This window comes from Bos grunniens, chromosome 19, assembly GCF_055505025.1.
Source record: "Bos grunniens cultivar Pamir isolate PY7600 chromosome 19, Bosgru_T2T1.0, whole genome shotgun sequence".
NCBI classification, from domain to species: Eukaryota; Metazoa; Chordata; class Mammalia; order Artiodactyla; family Bovidae; genus Bos; species Bos grunniens.
Window position 1 is genome coordinate 62,454,968 of NC_141183.1, and position 24,019 is coordinate 62,478,986.

The following is a 24,019-nucleotide window of genomic DNA, read 5'->3' on the forward strand; positions in this document are numbered from 1 at the left end:
TTCTTTAGGTAGATATGTTCCTAAGTATTTTATTCTTTTCATTGCAATGGTGAATGGAATTGTTTCCTTAATTTCTTTTTCTATTTTCTCATTATTATTGTATAGAAATGCAAGGGATTTCTGCGTGTTGATTTTATATCCTGCAACTTTACTATATTCATTGATTAGCTCTAGTAATTTTCTGGTGGAGTCTTTAGGGTTTTCTATGCAGAGGATCATGTCATCTGCAAACAGAGTTTTACTTCTTATTTTCCATTCTGAATTCCTTTTATTTCTTTTTCTGCTCTGATTGCTGTGGCCAAAACTTCCAAAATTATGTTGAATAGTAGTGGTGAAAGTGGGCACCCTTGTCTTGTTCCTGACTTTAGGGGAAATGCTTTCAACTTTCCACCACTGAGGATAATGTTTGCTGTGGATTTGTCATATATAGCTTTTATCATGTTGAGGTATGTTCCTTCTATTCCTGATTTCTGGAGAGTTTTTATCATAAATGGATGTTGAATTTTGTCAAAGGCTTTCTCTGCATCTATTGAGATAATAATATGGCTTTTATTTTTTAAGTTGTTAATGTGGTATGTTACATTGATTGATTTGTGGATATTGAAGAATCCTTGCCTCCCTGGGATAAAGCCCACTTGGTCATGATGTATGATCTTTTTAATATGTTGTGGGATTCTGATTGGTAGAATTTTGTTAAGGATTTTTGCATCTATGTTCATCAGTGATATTGGCCTGTGGTTTTCTGTTTTTGTGGCCTCTTTGTCAGGTTTTGGTGTTAGGGTGATGGTGGCCTCATAGAATGAGTTTGGAAGTTTACCTTCCTCTGCAATTTTCTGGAAGAGTTTAAGTAGGATGGGTGTTACCTCTTCTCTAAATTTTTGGTAGAATTCAGCTGTGAATCCGTCTGGACCTGGGCTTTTGTTTGCTGGAAGATTTCTGATTGCAGTTTTAATTTCTGTGCTTGTGATGAGTCTGTTAAGATTTTCTATTTCTTCCTGGTCCAGTTTTGGAAAGTTGTACTTTTCTAAGAATTTGCCCATTTCTTCCAAGTTGTCCATTTTATTGGTATATAATTGTTGATAGTAGTCTCTTATGATCCTTTGTATTTCTGTGTTGTCTGTTGTGATCTCTCCATTTTCATTTATAATTTTACTGATTTGATTTTTCTCCCTTTGTTTCTTTAATGAGTTTGGCTAATGGTTTGTCAATTTTATTTATCCTCTCAAAGACCCAGCTTTTGGCTTTGTTGATTTTGCTATGGTCTCTTTCATTTCTTTTGCATTTATTTCTGCCCTAATTTTTAAGATTTCTTTCCTTCTACTAACCCTGGGGTTCTTCATTTCTTCCTTTTCTAGTTGCTTTAGGAATAGAGTTAGGTTATTTATTTGACTTTTTTCTTGTTTCTTGAGGTATGCCTATATTGCTTTGAACCTTCCCCTTAGCACTGCTTTTACAGTGTCCCACCGGTTTTGGGTTGTTGTGTTTTCATTTCTATGCAAATTTTGATTTCTTTTTTTATTTCTTCTGTGATTTGTTGGTTATTCAGCAGCGTGTTGTTCAGCCTCCATATGTTGGAATTTTTCTCCTGTAGTTGAGATCTCCTTAGTTTTTCTCCTGTAATTGAGATCTAATCTTACTGCATTGTGGTCAAAAAAGATGCTTGGAATTATTTCTTTCTTTCTTTTTTTTTTTTTTTTTTTGATTTTACCAAGGCTAGATTTATGGCCCAGGATGTGATCTATCCTGGAGAAAGTTCTGTGTGCACTTGAGAAAAAGGTGAAATTCATTGTTTTGGAATGAAATGTCCTATAGATATCAACTAGGTGTAACTGGTCTATTATATCATTTAAAGTTTGTGTTTCTTTGTTAATTTTCTCTTTAGTTGATCTATCCATAGGTGTGAGTGGGGTATTAAAGTCTCCCATTATTGTTGTATTATTGTTAATTTCCCCTTTCATACTTGTTAGCATTTGTCTTACATATTGTGGTGCTCCTCTATTGGGTGCATATATATTTATAATTGTTAAATCTTCTTCTTGGATTGATGCTTTGATCATTATGTAGTGTCCTTCTTTGTCTCTTTGCACAGCCTTTGTCTATTTTATCGGATATGAGTATTGCTTCTCCTGCTTTCTTTTGGTCTATTTGAGTGGAATATCTTTTTCCAGCCCTTCACTTTCAGTCTGTATGTGTCCCTTGTTTTGAGGTGGGTCTCTTGTAGACAGCGTATATAGGGGTCTTGGTTTTGTATCCATTCATCCAGTCTTTGTCTTTTGGTTGGGGCATTCAAACCATTTACATTTAAGATAATTACTGATAAGTATCATCCCGTTGCTATTTACGTTATTGTTTTGGGTTTGAGTTTATACACCCTTTTTGTGTTTCCTGTCTAGAGAAGATTCTTTAGCATTTGTTGGAGAGCTGGTTTGGTGGTGCTGAATTCTCTCAGCTTTTACTTGTCTGTAAAGCTTTTGATTTCTCCTTCATATTTGAATGAGATCCTTGCTGGGTACAGTAATCTGGGCTGTAGGTTATTTTCTTTCATCACTTTAAGTATGTCCTGCCATTCCCTCCTGGTCTGAAGAGTTTCTATTGAAAGAATAGCTTTTAATATTTGTTCTTTGTGTTTGATCTTTGTTAATTTGATTAACATGTGCCTTGCCGTGTTTCGCCTTGAACTTATCCTATTTGGGACTTTCTGGGTTTCTTGGACATGGGTGATGATTTTCTTCACCATTTTAGGGAAGTGTTCAACTATTATCTCCTCAAGTATTTTCTCATGGTCTTTCTTTTTGTCTTCTTCTACTGGGAGTCCTATGATTTGAATGTTGGGGCGTTTAACATTGTCCTGGAGGTCTCTGAGATTGTCCTCATTTCTTTTAATTTGTTTTTCCCTCTCTGATTCATTTATTTCTACCATTCTGTCTTCTACCTCACTAATCCTATCTTCTGCCTCCGTTATTCTACTATTTATTCCCTCCAGAGTGTTTTTCATATCACTTATTGCATTGTTCGTTATATATTGACTCTTTTTTATTTATTTTGTCCTTCAGTGCTTTATAGTTATTGCAATTTCAGCTAAGTAGGGGCAAAAATATATATTATACTGTCATGATTACATATGTTAAAGGGATTTAACAGGAATAATAAAATATTCTCTTAGAGTTGACAGTATCTTTTAAAATTATTTATTTTATTTTTCTCTAGCTATATAACATATACTTGCCAATTGTAAAAAAAAAAAAAAAAATTTGCTTTTATCACTCAATATATCATGGACATCTTTCAGGACAGTGATATTGATCAATAATGTGTGTGTGTGTGTGTGTGTGTGTGTTTAACAAATGCAGATTTACTGTACAGTTTTAGCACATGAATATACCATCTACAATATAAATACATTATCAGAAATATAGTAAAAATCTGTGCAACTCAATTATAAATAATGAATATCTATTAAGGCACAGTCAAGAAAATACAAACCACATAATAATATCAACATAGAAAATTTAATATGAAATAATTGTTTAATCAGAGAGTTGGAAAGGGGAAAAAGATACCCTGGTGTTTCATAAGAGTCATAATAACAGAAAAAAACAAACAAACAAAAAAAAAACTAATGATCCAGGACTGGGAGAACAGAGAGAAAGATGGGATGAGAAATTAGAAGCCTAACAGAGGAGGTAACCAAACTGGGAGCTCTGAGTAGGTAGGGCTTACTGTTGAAGACTTTCAAGCTCAGAAGAGGTTCTGGTGAAATGGTACTCCAGACCTCTGGGGAGTGCTGCTGGCTTGTTGGTGTTTGTATCTCTAGGGGAATGTGATGAAGCTGGGTCTAGGAGTGTGTGAGAGAAGGCCTGCAACGTGGAACCAAATGCCTACTTATAGAGCAAAGCCACATCCCTGAGGTAATGGTAACTGGAACAGGATGAAAACCAGGAGAGGGCCCTTCACATTTCCTTTTAAATCTCCCTATAAGCATTGTCTACAGAAGTGAGCTGGTAAATCACAGAAGGTGCTATTGGAGCCCAGCAGCAGTGCCACAGGCAGAGTGTGAAAAAGCAGAATCGAAGCTGCAAGGCCTTCACACATGTGAGTGTCTCATGTCAAGTCCCAGCGGTATTGGGGTTGTTGCTCAATCCCCACATTAAAATAAATTCTACTGTGCCTAAAGTCAGGTCTAGCTTAGTTTCCAGAGTCCCTTCTATTTGAATTTCTGAAGGACAGTTATCCCTGTTAGCAGAGAGATGGATCTGTTTATTGTGTGCCAAAGCCCCTGAGAATAATTATAGATGTGCATGCTTGGTCTAAAGCCCACTCGCCTTTTCCTTTTCCTTGAATTTCTTAAGCCTTCCTAGTATCTTTGGAAAAGACATGTTTGATATTTTCCCGGAGACAGACTCTTGTACAATTAAAAATAAGTATGCTATATTACTTTTTAGGAATTTGCAACCAAAATGTTAAAAAGTTCTCAGAGAAGCTGAAGTATATCATCACAGACACTTGCTGCATCATCTCATGATTACCAAGCTCTAATAGGTGTACCATGGCCTCCACAGGTGGCATTGTCAAGAGGGGCTTGAAAGAAAGAGCAGGAAGTTTTTAGTAGGAAAGGGGTAAATGACTTTATGCTACAAAGTGCTGTGTTGTTAAAAGTATGCATACACAATTTTAATCTAGTTTGAAAAAGGATCCCTGTCCTAATATTAAGAATTCAGACTATGGTGTCATATGAAGTGAAGTTAAGCATCTGTCTATTTCCTGGGAGAAAAATTTCCCTGCTTTAATGTGACTTTACAAATGTATAGGGATATTTGTACAGCATGGATATAGTCTGCAAAGAGATCCACAAGGTCATGTCTACACCAGCAATAATATATGCTCTGTTTACAAAACTTAGGCAGGTGAACCTCCATTATGTTTGCTGAGGTCCTCCCAGTTACCACTGTACAGAAATCAGGGATGCTTTTTCCTGAACTATCTCTTACCATCCACAGAAAAAGGTGGTTCAGAAAGTCTAGACAAAGTCTTTGACTTGTTTTTTGTCATGTGAAGATGCATCTTAAAATCAAGATTTTGTATTGTAAAAAGTGCCCAAAGCTTTGTGTGGAATAAAGTGGATGTAATATACAGAAATTCATGAGTAATTAATATTTTAAAGCCTAGGTAGAAAAAAATCTATTCTATTTGAGACAATGGAAGCATTAATTTTTTTTCTTAATGTTTTACCTTGTTCTTATTAATCTTTTATTTTTTGACTAAGATATCCAAATTATTCTCACTGGCAGATATGCATGAGTATATATAAGTGTTCATGCATGTGTGTGCATGCTATGTTGCTTCAGTCATGTCCAACTCTTTGCAACCTTATGAACTGTAGCCTGCCAGGCTCCTGTGTTCATGGGATTCTCCAAGCAAGAATACCGGAGTCGGTTGCCAACCCTTCTCCAGAGGATCTTCCCAACCTACGGATTGAACCCTTGTCTCTTATGTCCTGAGCATTGGCAGATGGGTTCTTTACCACTAGCACTGCCTGGCAACCCATTAGTGTGCATATGAGAGCAAAAATAAGAAAAGAGAGCCATCAGTGTGGTATGGTAGCATTTACTCAGCATCTGTGGTCAGGATTCCTCATTCATTCATCAATCAATTAATATTTTGTTATCACTGCTGCTGCTACTACGTCGCTTCAGTCGTGTCCGACTCTCTGCAATCCCGTAGATGGCAGCCCACCAGGTTTCCCTGTCCCTGGGATTCTCCAGGCAAGAACACTGGAGCGGGTCACCATTTCCTTCTCCAGTGCAGGAAAGTGAAAAGTGAAAGTGAAGTCACTCAGTCGTGCCTGACTCATGGTGACCCCATGGACCGCAGCCCACCAGGCTCCTCTGCCCATGGGATTTTAGAGGCAAAAATACTGGAGTGGGTTGCCATATAACCTAAAAAGATATTAGGACATAAAAAAGGTTTCTGCCACTTTTATGAGACATTATAAGAAGGGGGCATAGGAGAGGTGTTGGATAACAGCTCTGATAGAATGTCAGAGAAAGAAGATAATACAATTTCACAAGGCAGAAAGAAATATTAAGGGTAATTCCTTGGAGAATGAGTATATTTTTAGTAAGTAGGCATATAGGCAAAGAGCACAGTACAATGAAGAAAGGAAATCCCCAGGACACACAGAGAATGACAGAGTTCTTGTTTAGTTGGAGGTCAAGCTGCATGAAGAAGAGCAGTGGGAGATAAGGCTGCTTCCCGAGAGTGGAGGGTCTTGAAATCTGCATTAACAAGGCCCTAGTGTACCATAACGGAGAAGGTAATGGCAACCCACTCCAGTACCCTTGCCTGGAAAATCCCATGGATGGAGGAGCCTGGTAGGCTGTAGTCCATGGGGTCGCAATGAGTCAGACATGACTGAGAGGCTTCACTTTCACTTTTCACTTTCATGCATTGGAGAAGGAAATGGCAACCCACTCCAGTGTTCTTGCCTGGAGAATCCCAGGGATGGAGGAGCCTGGTGGTCTGCCATATATGGGGTCTCACAGAGTCGGACACTACTGAAGCTACTTAGCAGCAGCAGCAGCAGCAGCAGCAGCAGCAGTGTACCATAGGCAATGAAGCATTTAGATCCAAATGCAGGGAAAGGAAAGCAGGGAGAATGAATATTATGAGACTTCTCAATGGATGGTTACTTTAGAGTTTCAGGAGGTTAAAAAGATTTATAGAAGCAACAGAAATGGATAACATAGAAAAGACTTCACTCTTCATTTTGTACAAATCCTGGGATTCTTCCTGCTGTCCTTGGAGTCCTTTCACTTGCAATAATGGCATATGGCCTGAGGCTTAAAGCCTTTGTCAGCTGGTCTGGAGGTCACTGTTGGTAGTCTTTTTACCATATGCTTTTTCATATCTTTTTACCATATGGTCTTTCTTTCCTTATTCTCTTCTACTTTGCCTAGTTTTATTATTTTTACTTTTCCTGTCATAATTTTTGGATAGTGGAATACAGTCCTTATCTGGCCTGGATTTCTGATCTAGCACCATTTTGAAGCATTCTGCCACCCCTTCTAGGAGGGTATTTGTGCATTTCTGATCATAAGTGCTCAGATGGTTTGTAATACCTGTTACTGGAAGCAAGAGAAGTAGTCTGAAAGGAAGTGAGGAAGGGAAACACAAATACAGGACAGAATGAAGTTTAAAAGATTGGTGAAAAGGTGTGGAAAGCCAGTTTATCCTACCTCAAAATTGTGTGGAATGCTGGCCACACAAAGTGAGTTGATACTGATAGTTGGATGATAGACCAGGAAATGAGATGATAATCTCTACATTAAATTGCTAAGTAAGTGGTTTGGGGAAATAAAGAGTAAATTTAGTTGAGATGAGCTTGCATCTTCTGGAAGTCCCTGGTACTCACAAGGTACAAGTGCCTCAGCTATCCTGAATCTTCTATTCTCAGTCCATGTTTGCCTAAGCTGAATTTAGTAGTAGAACAAAATCAAGCGTGTGCCATAAGTTTCAGTTTTTCTTCAAGGGGGCTAGAAGGCCTGGTGTGTATGGCAGTGACATTTATCCCTTCCTTAATGGAACCTCCACTTTCTGGGGTGCTAATACTCTGAGCCTAAGGACTTCACACCTTCTGAAAGATAAAATGCAGGCTTTTCTGAAACCTCCTGTTATTATTTCCTCCTCTTTGGTTTTTCTTGAGATTGGAAAAGATTTGTTAGCCAATTATGATGAAAACCAGCCAATTAGCTAAGTCCCTATTAACTTCTTATGCCTAAGGGCAGAGATAAAAGGAAAGAAATCTTGCTCAATATATTGAGGTTTCTCATGTCTCCTGTTTGGCAATTGCTAAGTATGACTGTTGTTTCTCTCCATTCTTACACAAAGGGAAGACTACCATTTACATTATATTCCTGGCTATACTCAGATCTTTTCAGTCAGCCAAGAAATTTGGAAAGTGAGTCCAGGCAGGCAGTCTTTCTTTATCTTGCCACATTGAAAATAGATGTTATAAAACAGTTTAACAGATAATTCTTGGAAGGATTAAAATTTGGCCCAAACAAACAGTCTTTAATTTTTTTTTTTTTTTCAATTGTGAAAGTACAACCTGCTCATTGTGAAAAGCTTGGGACATATGGACATATTTGCATATACGGTAATATTCACCTATAATTGGACTATCCAGAGGTAAGTTCTATCCAGATTTTGGTTTGTCTTCCACTTCATTGCAAATTTTTTATGTATTTCAAACAATATTCTATATAAAATTTATGTTAAAGACTACACAAATATTCTTTATGTGGATGCACCTTATTTATTAAAAATTTTCCCTACTATTGTTGTGCATTTAGGTTTTTTTTAGTGCTTCATCATTATGCATTATGTTCTGGTGAAGACCTATTCACAGATTATGTTTGATTTTTAAATATAGTTTGTGGTTTCTAAACTAATAATATTAATAAGTATAGACTCTCTTCTGGTAAAGTTGAGGTGGGACCTGGTTGCTGGCAATGCATGTCAGAGTCCACATATTGGTCAAACCCTCAAGGCTGATGCACAGATTCTCAAATCAGGAAGCATAATATTCCTGGTATATCCACACCTCATCTGGCCTTTGGGACTTGCTGTTTCTCATGAAAATAGCACAGGATGATGAATAAGTCATCTTGGTAGTCTACTTTATAATGGGAAAATTGGGAAACCCACTCCCCAAACCCTGCCCCCAACAGCTGAACTGTTTTTCTTTTTTGAGATTCTGAAATTTGGGAATGTTTATCTGAGGTTTCCTTGATGGAAAAGGAATTAGAACAAAAGAAGATGACTAAACTTAAGGGCTACAAGTTCTGGTGAAATATTGCTACCTCCACTGAGAAATACCCCTCTGTGCTTCTCTCATGTGGCAGGACAGGAAGCAAAATCTGAATGTTAGTTTCTTTGATTTATTCCTCCTTATCAACCAACCCATTAAGCTATCATTATTCAGATTGCATTGCTGTGAATTTAGAAGACCAATTTTCCCCCATTATATGTTAATTTTATCAGCTGATTTGTTTGTTTGTTTGCAATTTTTATGGTCTATGAACAACCTGCATTGTAAGCACCTGGGCTGCTTGTTGATAATGCAAATTTCTAGATCCCACATAGCTTTATTTAACCCAAATCTCTGGTGTGAGGTGCCTAACCGGTTCTTTGGACAACATTTGGTTTGTGTGTTTATGTAAAGGTCAAGAATCAAGGTGAGTGATATCACATGGAATTTAAGTTTAAGAGATGCAGGTTACAGAGCCAGATTGCCTGGCATTGAATCCAGGCCTGACTTCATACTAGCTGTGAAACAATCTCCCTGAGCTTGTTTCCTCACCTGTTAAATAATTCACATTATAGGACTGTTGTGAGGATTAAACTGAAACAGGGCCTAGAATTGAGTTAGCAGTTAACAATAAACCATTAGGCCAAGTCTCCATTTATAACAGCATATAAAGACCTTTGACCCTTTAACATTTTACCCTGATTCCTTCTTTTATTCCCCAAACATTAATATACTCCCTTATTTACTTTCTGAACCAATATCAACTGAGTGCCTCTTATGCTCATAACTTCTTCTTATTCCATGATATTAACACTTCATCATTACACTAAGGGTCTGTTGGTATATGTTCATATGTGTGTGTGTGTGTGTTAGTTGCTCTATTGTTTCCAACTCTTTTTGACCCCATGGTCTGACCCTGGAAATCTCTAGGTGAGAATAATGGAGTGGGTTGTCATTCTGTTCTCCAGGGGATCTTCCCAACCTAGGGATCTAATCTGGGTCTCCTGCATTGCAGGCAGATTCCTAACTGTCTGAGCTACCAGGAAGCACTGGTTTATGTTCATAGCTATCAGTAGTTCATCACCTCTGATTACTTCTGGATTTGGGTTTTCTTCCAACTTTCTAGTAGATCAAAAAAGGTAAAGAGTTGCCTCCTTCCAAGAGAATAGGTTCAGTTCAGTTCAGTTCCTCAGTCGTGTCTGACTTTTTGCGACCCCATGGACTGCAGCACGCCAGGCCTCCCTGTCCATCACTAACTCCTGGAGTTTACTCAAACTCATGTCCATTGAGTCGGTGATGCCATCCAACCATCTCATCCTCTGTCATCCCCTTCTCCTCCTGTCGTCAATCTTTTCCAGCATCGGGGTCTTTTCAAATGAGTCAGTTCTTCCCATAAGGTGCCCAAAGTATTGGAGTTTCAGCTTCAGCATCAGTCCTTCCAATGAATATTCAGGACTGGTTCCAAATAGGGAAAGGAACGTGTTAAGGCTGTATATTATCACCCTGCTTATTTAACTTATATGCAGAGTACATCATGAGAAAGGCTGAACTGAACGAATCGCAAGCTGGAAACAAGATTGCATGGGGAAATATCAATAACCTCAGATATGTAGATAACACCACCCTTATGACAGAAAGTGAAGAAGAACTAATGAGACTCTTAAAGAAAGTGAAAGAGGAGAGTGAAAAAGTTGGCTTAAAACTCAACATTCAGAAAACTAAGATCATGGCATCTGGTTCCATCACTTCATGTCAAATAGATGGGGAAACAGTGCAAACAGTGACAGACTATTTTCTTGGGCTCTGATGGTGATTGCTGATCACTGCTGATGGAGACTGCAGCCATGAAATTAAGACACTTGCTCCTTGGAAGAAAAGTTATGACCAATTTAGACAGCATATTAAAAGGCAGAGACCTTACTTTGCCAACAAATGTCCATCTAGTCAAAGTTGTGGTTTTTCCAATTGGCATGTATGAATATGAGAGTTGGACTGTAAAGAAAGATGAGCACTGAAGAATTGATGCTTTTGAACTGTGGTGTTGGAGAAGACTCTCGAGAGTCCTTTGGACTGCAAGGAGATCCAACCAGTCTATCCTAAAGGAAATCAGTCCTGAAGAGAATAGGTTGTGCATTTTTATATTTAGTGACCCAGAGTTTGCACAGGAGTTTTTTTGTTAAACTGCCAAATTGTTGATGAACTTGTATACATTTATATCAGAGAGTAATGGAACTGAGTGTTTTGAGAAAATGTTTTAGAACCCTCAAAGTGTTACAAAAGTGAGGATTTTGCTGATTTTCCAATGCATAAGCAAAAGCAGGAGGTGGTGGTTAGAACTTGGAGTTGAGGCTCAGGGTGTTTACAGAGGAAGCTTTTAAGAATCTAGTCATTGTTGATTATATTTCTAATCACTCCTTGCTGACTTTCCTAGGCATCTCAGCTTTTTTTTTTTTTTTTTTTTTAATCTATTTAGTTTTCACTGAAGGATAATTGCTTTACAGTATTGTGTTGGTTTCTGCCATACATCAGCATGAATCAGCCATAGTTTATACATATGTCCCCTCCCTCTTGTACCTTTCTCCCACTTCCCACCCATCTCACCACTGTAGGTTGTCACAGATCCCTGGTTTGAGTTCCCTGAGTCATATAGCAAATTACCACTGGTTATCTATTTTAAATATGGTAATGTGTGTGTGTGTATATATATATATATATATATATTTCCACATTACTCTCTCCATTCATCCCACTCTCTACTTCCCTGCTGCCATCTCCCACTCCACTCCATGATGCCTGGGTCCATAACTCTGTTCTATGTCTACATCTCCACTGCTGCCCTGCAAATGGTTTCATCAGTACCATCTTTCTAGATTATATATATATATATATATATATATATATATATATATATATATATGTGTGTGTGTGTGTGTGTGTGTGTGTATATATATATATTAATATATGATACTTGTTTTTTTCTTTTTGACTGACTTCATTCTGTATAATAGGCTCTAGGTTCATCTACCTCATTAACACTGGCTCAAATGTGCTCCTTTTCATAGCTGAATAATATTTCATTGTATATATGTATCACAGCATTTTTATCCATTCATCTGTCAGTGGACATCTAGGTTGCTTCCATGTCCTAGCTATTTTAAATATTGCTTCAGTGAAATTTGAGGTACATGTGTCTTTTTCAATTGTGGTTTTCTCAGGGTATATGCCCAGTAGTGGGATTGTTGGGTCATATGGTAGTTTTATCCCTAGTTTTTTAAGGACTCTCTATACTGTCTTCCATAGTGGCTGTATCAGTTTACATTCCAACCTACAGTGCCAGTTGCATCTAGACTTTTAAGTGAAAATACTCTTTTAATCTTATCTCACTCTGAACTCCTGTTTTCTCAAGGCACTTCAAGTTCTTCTCAGAAAAGACTAGGGAGTTGCCAACAATAATGAGGAAAGTTCAGGTTCTCACTGTTTCAAAAAGATTTTGGAATTTAATGTCCTGAGCCATTGACTTGAGAGAGTCTTCTAAGCTAGATCAGTTTCTAAAAGAATGCTTCACTTAGATCAGTGTGAATTTCTTTTGCTGTATTGCCATGGATCCCTGGAGAGGCCTAAGTTGGAGTATGGTTTATTAAGCACCTCACTTTTTCTTAAACCATGATAAAAAGGCCAGCCTTCATACCACCTATTTGAGCAAGCATCACAGCATAATCTGTTACTTGTACTTACTACTCAAACCTGAGTAGTACTGCCAGGAGAACAAAATTGTACTGAATTGCAGAGATCATACTGACTAAGAACGTACTAGTCATTGTAAGTATGTTGCAACTTAAACATGAATAATTAAGAAATCAGGATAGTATAATAGTTTAAAAAGCACCTTTATTTTAATTATAATCGAACCTTTGTACAGTGCTCTATGAAAATGAGAAATGTTTTTTAAAATGGAAACATAAGTACCAGCTTGAGTAGGCATTCTTTTATGTTCTAAAGCCATATTGGCCAGTGGTCTTCTGTGGTGGTGCCACTACTTCTTTTTCCAATATTATCATTTGATGCAACCTTCAGTCTACCTTCTGTGATTAGTACACAGAATGTCTGCTATGGCTATATTTTCAAAAGCTCAGAGCATACCATGACCACAGAGACAGAAATAAGTAAAATGCTTCTCTGTATCCTTATTGCCTGACTCATGAAATTCCTTTATTCCTTTTTCTACTGCCTATTGTGAGTCTACAACATTTCTGTCCTTTATTGTGCCTGTTAGGTAGTTAAAACAGAAAAAAAAACCAAAAAACAAAAAACAAGGAGTCCAAAATAGCGGTGGCTAAAAGACAAAGAAAGGGATAAGCCTGTGAAAATGGGACAAAAGAAAATCCATGTACCCATAGTGAGAGCTTCAGGTGAAACAAATACATCCCCTTCTTGGCTAGCCAAATTTGCATGGGGTAGGCTTACTGGGTGAAGGAGACAAACGTATAAAAAGAGGAAGTCAAGATGTATGGAGGCTTCTCCATTAGGGTAGGCCCACCCTCATGCCTCGAGGGTGAACTATCCTTTGCTTGCTGAATGAAACTGAGCTGTAACACTGGTCTGCCACTTCAAAGTTTTGCTGCGGTGAGACAGAACTGAGGAAGTTACACACTTCACCAACATATCTGGTACTATTTCTTGGATTTAGCTGTCTGAAACAATCTCGGCTCAGCCCCTGTGAGGCAGAAGCCAAGCACAGCTAAAGCCCAACTTGCAAAAGCTCACATGGTAGAAGCTAGACGGGAAAGGAATTCAGTGCAGTGGAAGTGACAAGAAGCCTAGTGTGCTAGAAACTGGGACAACAAAAACGAACTCGGCAGAAAGCGCACATGGCTCAGTCTCAGATTCCAGAAGACCTCTGGTTAAGTTAGGAGGTCCTTGCCCCTATGGCTGGAGGGACATATGGCTAACAAAATCTTAATCCTTTACAATCTCTTGTTTCTTGTCTCGAATCCCCTGGGAACAGTTGAGCAGCAGTGGGTGCAATTGAGGGACTCTGGCAGGGGCTATTCCCCAGTGTGTCCTGAAGGCTTTTCTATCTGCTGTTCCTCAGTAGCTATTGACCAAATGGGTGAGGGTTCTTCTGTCCTTAATCTTCTTTGTGTCATCAAGCCAGCGAAAATTATTGGCACTGGTCAGGTATTTAGCAGTTTTTCTGGCAAGTTATGAAAGGGGTTCCTTGGCATGTTTTTCCCACTGCATCTTACTCCCATCCTTCAGCTCTTCTCTCCATCTGGGCCACTGCTTACAAAGTATTGGGCAGGTCATCATCTTTCCAAAAGGGGAAAAGTTGTATTTGAAACTGTTTGCCTAAGATTGGGACTCAAACTCACGTGGCAGGGACTCTGTGCTATGCTTAGTCACTCAGTCATTTCTGGCAGGGATTTGAACCCGGCCAAACCCATGGTGCCTGGTTTCAGGACCTAATGAAGCTCAGGTTCATAATATCTTATTACAAAAGGAATTCAGTGAGAGACTCAGAGATAAGTAAGAGGTAGATTTGTTAGGATTCAGAGAGAAGCATACTGCACAGGCAGTGGGCCATCTCAAAGAGTGAATGTGACAGCCATGAAATGTGGTGTGATTAGTTTTTTTATGGGCTGGGTAATTTCATATGATAATGAGTGGGAAGATCATTCCAAAAATTGGGGAACCACCCACTACTTGGTCTTTTGATAACACCTTGGAACTCTCAAGACACCTCTGAGTGTGTCATTTAGCTTGCAGACTGATGATCAAGGTTTAGTTGAATTTGAATTGTCTGTCATCTTGGACCCATTTGATTTTAATCAGTTTATATTATGCCCTTGGGCTATTTCATTCTTTCAAAAGTTGTGCCCTTCCCCCTTCCATCCTATTTTATGCTCTTTTCATGAGCACTGGTCCCACAATGTTGGCTCTACAGTCTTCTGGAGGGACAACCAGAAAATAGCTGGCCCTTGGGAGGGAAATACTGTATAATATCCAACCCCTCTAGAGATACAGGCCTTCATCTTCCGTGTTTCTACAACATGTGCAACAATAGCATCTCTCAGTGAACCCGCTAGGGCAGGTGACAGGCACACAATGCCTGATAGAAGTCCATCTGCTGGCATCCCTTCAAAGGCAACTGGGCTTCCAGGGATAATGTTTGCCACTTTAGGAGTTAACCCTGCAGGCTGTTTGGGCCCAAACCCTTATACCACCCTTCTCCTAAAGTTACAAACATACCCCTCAGTCAAATCTCTACTCCACTTTTATGGAACATCTGGTCTGTTGCCTCTTATCAATTTGTCCTTAGGCAACTTACTAACCCCTTCAACCAGGACCCTGTCCCCCTGTAAGCAACATCTCTCCACCCCACTTATTATTAAAATACTCTTAATGCCCTTAACAGGACCAGATAACCCACTCCTTTGTCATTACTTCTGTTACTACCTAAAGTGGGTCTATGACAATGAAATGTTTACCATTGGAAACACCATAAACTGCTCTTATGGAGGACTAGGGGAAAAAAATCAGTGACTTACATTACCTCAGAGCAATAAGAGGATAAGTCTTATGGTTGTTTTGCCATGTTTGCAGTCTCAGGGCACAGGCTTTGATTGCTTTACAACATGGTATCTATTCCCATCTGTGACGGACAAACCTGCAATGAGTTAAGATTATAACCTCTTAATCCTACCCAGCACTGGTCATGCTGGAGAACTTGGGGATGCCCAGCTCCAGTCTGGGGGTACCAGGAGGTCGACCTGCCTTGACTTGCATAGGGATCTGGTCCTCAGAAGGTTGCCACACCCCAACCTTCTCAGGGATCCGCCAGTTCAGGGGTCACAGGAGGTCAACATGCCTCAACCTGCCCAGGGATTCGATCTCCAGGAGGATGTCACACCTCAGGCTGTCTGGGGATCTTCACCCTGCTCCAGGGAGGCCTGGCTCTCAGGTTGCAACAGTACTGGGTAGGATAAGCCTCAGAAAGACTTACCACCTATGGAAATAGAAGGAAGCCTATTAGTTGTGGGACTGTGCCCGGTCTCAGCAATAACTCAGGACTCCAGTGAGAACCCCATTGCCTTTTTGGAAAGAGGCCTCCAAAAGTTTACCAATCTGGACTTATACTCTTACTAGGCACAGGTGATTTTAGAGGACAAATTTATTCCCCAATGCGCATCGGAAATCAGGATAAAGTTACGGCAGCTACAGCAGCAGGACCCCTGCTGCCTCTTTTGATGAGATGGTCCAGACACCCACCAATACCTTTTATAACAGAGAACAGGAGAGGGAGGTCAAGGCCCAGGAAAGAGACATAAGGAAAGAGACAAAGCATGCCCAGACAGGGCTTCCCTGGCTGCTTTCCAGGGAAGCCCTATGGCAAACCCTAAGTCCTTGAAGGACAAAGCAGGAAGCAAGTGCCTAATCTGTAGACAGGCAGGACATTGGTCCAAAGAGTGTCCAAACTGTGACAGGTCTCCTAAAATGGATTGCTTCGAATGCCATCAATTGGGACATTGGGTGGCATTCTGCCCTAGGGACACAAAAGCCTCAAGGTTAAGCATGAAACCTTCCCTCATGATGGTTCAAAAGGACTGAAGCGGTTCACTCCAGCCAGCCCACCTCTCACAGATAACCATCACAGAGCTGGAGCCAAGGGCACACCAGGATGTGGCAGGTAGGTCCAAAAATTTCTTGGTTGACAGAGGGGCTACCTATTCTGTCCTGACCTCCAACTCTGGACCTCCTACTCTGGAGCCTTCTCCTCCCAAACTTGATCATTTTGGGTGCTACAGGAAAAACAACTGCAAAAAGATTCACCTGAACACTTCTTTATTGCTGGGATGGACAGTTTCCCACCAATTGCAGATAGTCCCTGAGTGTCCTACTCCCGTATTGGGAAGAGATCTTTCCCTGCATTTGAAATATTGCAGCTATTGCAGTCCTGATAGAAGATGCTTTAAAATTCTCTTTTGGGAGTCAAATAGCTATTTTTACCAGCTACCAAGAGAAACAGCTCCTGAATGGGAAAGGCCACTTATGGATGTCTGATCAAAGAATCCTCAGATATCAAGTAGTGCTGATGGAAAATCCAGGCCTGACTGTATCCCCTTGTGAGGTTCTTAACACAGCCACTCCCCTGCCTACCTCCAAGAGCTCTCTCCCCTTTCACTCTTGCCTAGAAACTTTGAACAAAACCCAGAAAGTGATGGTCAGAAGACCCTCTGACGAATCCTGAAAAAATCTCGTACACTGATGGAAGCAGTTTTGTCTTGGATGGAAAAAGAAGAGCTGGGTATGCAGTAGTCTCCAAATTTGAGGCCATAGAGGCTAAACCTTTGCCACCAGGTACTTCAGCCCAATAAGCTGAGTCATTGCCCTGGTTTGAAGCTTTAGAGTTGGGAAAAGGAAAAAGTAGACATTTACACTGACTCCAAATATGCCTTTCTGGTGCTACATGCACATGCTGCTATTTGGAAAGAAAGAGGTCACTTGACCACCCAGGGGCTCACAATCAAATATGGTGATTAAATCCTTAGGCTCTTGGAAGCAACACATCTGCCCACTAAGGTTTCAGTCTCCGATTGTAAATGCCACCAAAAAGGGAGCATGGAAGTGGCACGAGGGAAACAAGCAGCTGCTCAGACTGCTAAGAGAGGAAAATTACAGAACAATGACCTAATAAGGGTTGCACCTTAGATCAACAGACTAATTTGCCAGAAACTCCTTCATATACTGAAATTCAGTTCAGTTGCTCAGTCGTGTCCAACTCTTTGTAACCCCATGGACTGCAGCACGCCAGGGCTCCCTGACCATAATCAACACCCAGAGTTTACTCAGACTCATGTCCATTGAGTCGGTGATGCCATCCAAACATCTCATCCTGTCATCACCTTCTCCTCCCGCCTGCAATCTTTCTTTTCAAATTAGGGTCTTTTCAAATGACTCAGTTCTTCACATCAGGTGGCCAAATATTGGAGTTTCAGCTTCAACATCAGTCCTTGCAATGAATATTCAGGACTGATTTCCTTTAGGATGGACTAATTGGATCTCCTTGCAGTTCAAGGGATTCTGAAGAGCCTTCTCCAATATCCCAGTTCAAAAGCATCAGTTTTTCAGTGCTCAGCTTTCTTTATAGTCCAACTCTCACATCTGTACATGACTACTGGAAAAACCATAGCTTTGAATAGACAGAGCTTTCTCACACACACACACACACACACACAACCGAGCTGTAACACTGGACCACAGCTTCAAATTTTTGCTATGGCAAGACAGAACCAAGAAAATGACACATTCCCCCAACATACCTATTTTTGCATGAAATGTTCCCTTGGTATTTCTGATTTTGTTGAAGAAATCTCTAGTCTTTCCCAGTCTACTCTTTTCCTATATTTTTTGCATTGATCTCTGAGGAAGGCTTTCATATCTCTCCTTGCTGTTCTTTGGAACGCTGCATTCAAATGGGTATACCTTTCCTTTTCTCCTTTGCCTTTAGCCTCTCTTGTTTTCTCAGCTATTTGTAAGGCCTCCTCCTACAACCACTTTGACTTCTTGCATTTCTTTTTCTTGGGGATGGTCTTGATCCCTGCCTCCTGTACAATGTCACAGACCTCCATCCATAGTTCTTCAGGTGCTCTGTCTATCAGATCTAATCCTTTGAATCTACTTGTCATTTCCCCTGTATAAAAATAAGGGATTTGATTTAGGTCATGACTGAATGATCTAGTGGTTTTTCCGGCTGTTCATGATCTGAGCCACAGTCAGCTCCTGGTCTTGTTTTTGGTGACTCTATAGTGGTTCTCCATCTTTGGCTACACATAATATTATCAATCATGTCCAGTTCTAACTGTTGCTTCCTGACCTGCATACATATTACTCAAGAGGCAGGTCAGATGGTGTGATATTCTCATCTCTTTCAGAATTTTCCACAGTTTATTGTTATCCACACAGTCAAAGGCTTTGGCGTACTCAATAAAGCAGAAGTAGATGCTTTTCTGGAAAAACTGAGAAAGGAGTGCATCAAGGCTGCATATTATTGCCCTGCTTATTTAACTTATATGCAGAGTACCTCATGCAAAATACTGGACTAGATGGAGAACAGGCTGGAATCAAGATTGCTGGGAGAAATACCAATAACCTCAGATACACAGATGACACTGCCCTTATTGCAGAAAGTGAAGAACTAAAATGCCTCTTAATGAAGTGAAAGAGAAGAGTGAAAAAGTTGGCTTAAAACTCACCATTCAGAAAAATAAGATCATGGCATCTGGTCCCATCCCTTCATGGCATCAGTTCAGTACAGTTCAGTCGCTCGGTTGTGTCTGACTCTTTGGGACCCCATGAATCGCAGAACGCCAGGCCTCGCTGTCCATCACCAACTCCCGGAGTTCACTCAGACTCACGTCCATCGAGTCAGTGATGCCATCCATCCATCTCATCTTCTGTTGTCCTCTTCTCCTCCTGCCCCTCAATCCCTCCCAGCATCAGAGTCTTTTCCAATGAGTCAACTCTTCGCATGAAGTGGCCAAAGTACTGGAATTTCTTCTTTAGTATCATTCCTTCCAAAGAAATCCCAAAGCTTATCTCCTTCAGAATGGACTAGTTGGATCTCCTTGCAGTCCAAGGGACTCTCAAGACATATAGGTGGGGAATCAGTGGAAACAGTGACAGAATATTTTCTTAGGTTCCAAAGTCACTGCAGATGGTGACTGCAGCCATGAAATGAAAAGACCCTTGCTCCTTGGAAGAGGAAGAAAAGCTAGCTATGACCAAGGTAGACAGTGTATTAATAAGCACAGTCATTACTTTCTCCACAAAGGTCCATCTAGTCAAAGGTATGGTTTTTCCAGTAGTCATGTATGTATGTGAGAGTTGGACCATAAAAAAGCTGAGTGCCAGAGAATTGATGCTTTTGAACTGTGGTGTTGGAGAAGACTCTTGAGAGTCCCTTGGAGTGCAAGGAGATCCAGCCAGTGAATCCTAAAGGAAATCAGTCCTGAATATTCATTGGAAGGACAGTTGCTGAAACTGAAACTCCAATACTTTGGCCGCCTGATGCGAAGTACTGACTCATTGGAAAAGGCCCTGATGCTGGGAAAGATTGAAGGCAGTAGAAGAAGGGGACGATAGAGGACGAAATGATTGGATGGCATCACTGACTCAATGGACATGAGTTTGAGCAAGCTCTGGGAGTTGATGATGGACTGGGAAGTTTGGCATACTGCCATCCTTTGGATCACAAAGAGTTCATCTCGACTGAAGGATTGAACTGATTGCATGTCTCCTCCCTCATCTACTTTCTTCCTTTGATTTTGCATCTCAAATAATTATTTTTTCTTTATTTCATTTGGTAACCCAACTTTGGACTTTTGCATCAATGATAATGCTATCAAATTCTTATTTCTTCTTGTATTCAGACTTCACAATCCTGATAAATAAGACCGTATCCATAGATTTGGATCTTCCCTTCCCATTTCATCTGGGAAGAGTGATCAGACATTAAATAGACATTCTGAATAAATGCCAGATACCTGGTCTGTTATAAAATAATACTCTGTAAAATGCAATCCTCCCTATTCCTAATCTTTTGTCTCTTCGTGCACTAGTGTATATCAAGTTTTGACTACTTTTTATTCTTGTTTTAAAATGAAACTATATTACCTATGAATTTATTATACAGCAGGCACTAAGTGTAACAACAATGACTGAGTAGAAGTCTGTGTTCAAAAAAATTTCTAATTTTTAATGGAAACAGACGTGCAAAACTACAAGTTGTATTAATATCAAATATTAATAATAAATACAAGAAGTTTTATTAATATTAAAGACTGCCCTAGTTGTACAAATGTGGGGCATGAGATCCATCAAAAGTGTAGAAAGTGGAAGAAGTAACAGATTTGGAAATATTCCTAGTGGGGCCTCTTTGACTTTAATTTTTAATGATGAGAAAGTTGTCTTTGCATGGACTTTATCGGGAAGGTCATTCTAGACAGTGGTACCATTGTGGGCAGTACAAGTTAGTGGAACCACAAAGAGCTTATTTGGGCTGAACATATTTTAGGGAGCCAAGTGGTGAGATGAGTCAAAGTAGCACTAAATCTATGTCACTGCTGATGTCTTTTCAAGCAGAAATTTTTTCTTTAAAAGGTTCCTGAAGAGAAAAACCTCAAATAAACAACTTAACCTTACATTTAAAGCAACTAGAGAAACAGGAACAAACAAAACCTATACTTGTAAGAAATAAATATTAGTAGAAGGAAAGAAATCATAAAAATAAGAGCAGAAATAAATGAAATAGAAATAAACAGAACAAATAGAAACAAAAAAAAAAATCAGTGACTGTAAAAGCTGGTCATTTAAGATGATAAACAAAATTGATAAATCTTTAGCTAGACTCATCAGGAAAAAGCAAAAAGGCTCAAATCAATAAAATTAGAAATGAAAAAGGAAAAGTTAAAACTACCACCAAGAAATAAAAAAAGATGATAAGAGACTACCAGAAGCAACTATATGCCAGTAATACCTGCCAAGCATGCTAAAGTCGCTTTAATTGTGCCCTATTCTGTGCGACCCTATGGACTGTAGCCTGCCAGGTTCCTCTGTCCATGGGTTTCTCCAGGCAAGAATAATGGAGTGAGTTGCCATGCCCTCCTCCAGGGGATCTTTCACACCTAGGGACTGAACTCATGTCTTACATCTCCTGCTTTGGCAGGCAGGTTCCTTACCACTGGTGTCACCTGGAAAGTCCATATGCCAATGAAATAGATGACAGAGAATAAATGAATGAATTCTTAGAAGACAAACCTTCCTAAGACTGAACCAGGGAGAAATATAAAGTATGAACAGATCAACTACAAGTACTGAAATTGAAACTGTGATAAAACTGTGATTAAAAAAGTTCCAACAAACAAATGTCCTGTATCAGATGGTTTCACAGATGAATTCTATCAAACATTCATAGAAGAGTTAGCACTTATCCTTTGAAAACTCTTTTAAAACATTGCAGAAGAAGGAATATTTCCAAACTCATTCTATGAAGTTACCATCATCCTGATACCAAAAGCAAAGGTATCACAAAAAATAAATAAATAAGTAAAGGAAAATTACAGGCCAATATCAATGATGAACAGAGATACAAAATTCTTCATCACAATGCTAGCAAACTAAATCCAAAAACAGATTAAAAGGGTCATACACCATAATCAAATGAAATTTATCCCTCAGATGCAAAAATCCTTCAGTATACGCAAATCAATCAATGTGATACACTGCATTAACAAACTGAAAAATAAAACCTTTATAATCATCTCAATAGATGCAGAGAAACCTTTTGACAAATTTCAACACCTATTTGTTATATGAAACATAATTTGAAAAAATATTTGAACACCAATGTTCATTACAGCATTATTTACAATAACCAAGACATAGAAGCAACCCTAATATCCATTGACAAGGGAATGGATTAAGAAAGTGTGAAGGGAGTGGGGAGGACGTCCAAGATAGCAGAGGAATAAGATGGGAGATGACCTCCTTCCCCACAAATATGTAAAAAATCCATCTGCATATGGAACAACTCCTACAAAACTCCTTCTGAGCACTGACAGAAAATCCCAGACTTCCAAAATAGCAGTCCAATCTCCCTAGAATTGGGTAAGGCAAAAGATAAAGGTATAAAATGATAAAGGATTTGAGGATGAAGACATGCACCTCACAGAGCTAGTTATGAAGGAGAAAATTTTTCTGCATGCTCAGAAATCCGCTCACAGGTGGGAGGGAATTTCAGAACCTCACAGGGGCCTATGGCAGTGGGTGCTCAGACGGCAAAACGGAGAGACTCCACTACAGAGTTTGTTGCCAAAAAGGACTTTCCAGCCTAAAAGTGGCTCACAGGGCTGTGCCCACAGCAGAAAGTGGAAGCAGAGTGCTGAGGCTCAGTCCTGGGTGTCAGGTCCCAGGGAAAGGACTGCGGTTGGCTGCTGCAAGGATACTCTGAAGGGGCTAGTCCAATACAGCTGGGTGTCTCGGAGAAGCAAGAACACTCTAAATTCACTGTTGGCCACCAAAATCAGCAAAACCGGTATGAGCACTAGCAGCAGGACTAGATATGACTGCAGTTTATGATCCCAAAGGGTGAAACATAAGCCCCTAGCCACTACCAAAGTAGCTACAACCAGGCTGTGAGCAGGCAAGTGTTACTGCCCACACATTGCTAGGAGCCTGAGCAACTTGGCTGTACTTAGGGTTCCATGAACTGGGGCCAGTTCCTTTGGGAGGGCACATGACCTGCCTCAGACTGTAATAACATCTAGTAGGTCTCTGCCACTGCAGGCACTCCCCATAATCCCAGTTGTGGCTGTCATACCCCTCCCTCTCCCCACCTCAAGTTAGCAAGTGAGCCCAAATAAGCTTTGGCCCTGGCCCCCTCTTGCCTAGGCGGTGAAGAAACAACAGAAGGTGGCCCAGAAGCAGAGCTGTACCCACAACCAAAGAGGAACACCATGGGCTGAATGACAGAAGAGGAAGAGAATTAGCTCCTGTAGCAATGGGTTAAATCCTTAAAATTAGCCTGAAACTGGTCTTTAGGGGCAAATGTGGACTTTGGGAGCAATAGAGTTTTGCCAAGAAAATGCACTGGTCATAACAAACACCCTATTCCAACAACACAAGAGAAGACTCTACACATGGACATCACTAGATGGTCAACACCAAAATCAGATTAATTATATTCTTTGCAGCCAAAGATGGAGAAGCTCTATACAGTCAGCAAAAACAAGACAAGGAGCTGACTGTGGCTCAGACCATGAACTCCTTATTGCCAAATTCAGACTTAAATTGAAGAAAGTAGGGAAAACCACTAGACCATTCAGGTATGACCTAAATCAAATCCCTTATGATTATACAGTGGAAGTGAGAAATAGATTTAAGAGCCTAGATCTGATAGATAGAGTGCCTGATGATCTATGGACTGAGGTTCATGACATTGTACAGGAGACAGGGATCAAGACCATTCCCATAGAAAAGAAATGCAAGAAAGCAAAATGGCTGTCTAGGGAGGCCTTACAAATAGCTGTGAAAAGAAGAGAAGCGAAAAGGAAAGATATAAACATCTGAATGCAGAGTTCCAAAGAATAGCAAGAAGAGATAAGAAAGGCTTCTTCAGCAATCAATGCAAAGAAATAGAGGAAAACAACAGAA

General features: G+C 39.9%; 1 protein-coding gene across 7 annotated transcripts in view; it reads left to right on the forward strand.

Moving 5' to 3' along the window:
• Window positions 1-24,019, forward strand: part of CA10 (carbonic anhydrase 10 (inactive)) — a 797,854-nt gene that overhangs the window by 250,818 nt on the left and 523,017 nt on the right. Inside the window, exon 1 of one of the 7 annotated variants that reach the window (XM_086355696.1) lies at window positions 8,100-8,187. The exons of 5 other annotated variants lie outside the window; for them this stretch is intronic. The gene's annotated coding sequence lies outside the window, so the exon portion shown is untranslated. Of the gene's footprint in view, window positions 1-8,099; window positions 8,188-24,019 lie in introns of those variants that run through there. One more of the 7 variants, XM_086355698.1, reaches the window with a different exon arrangement.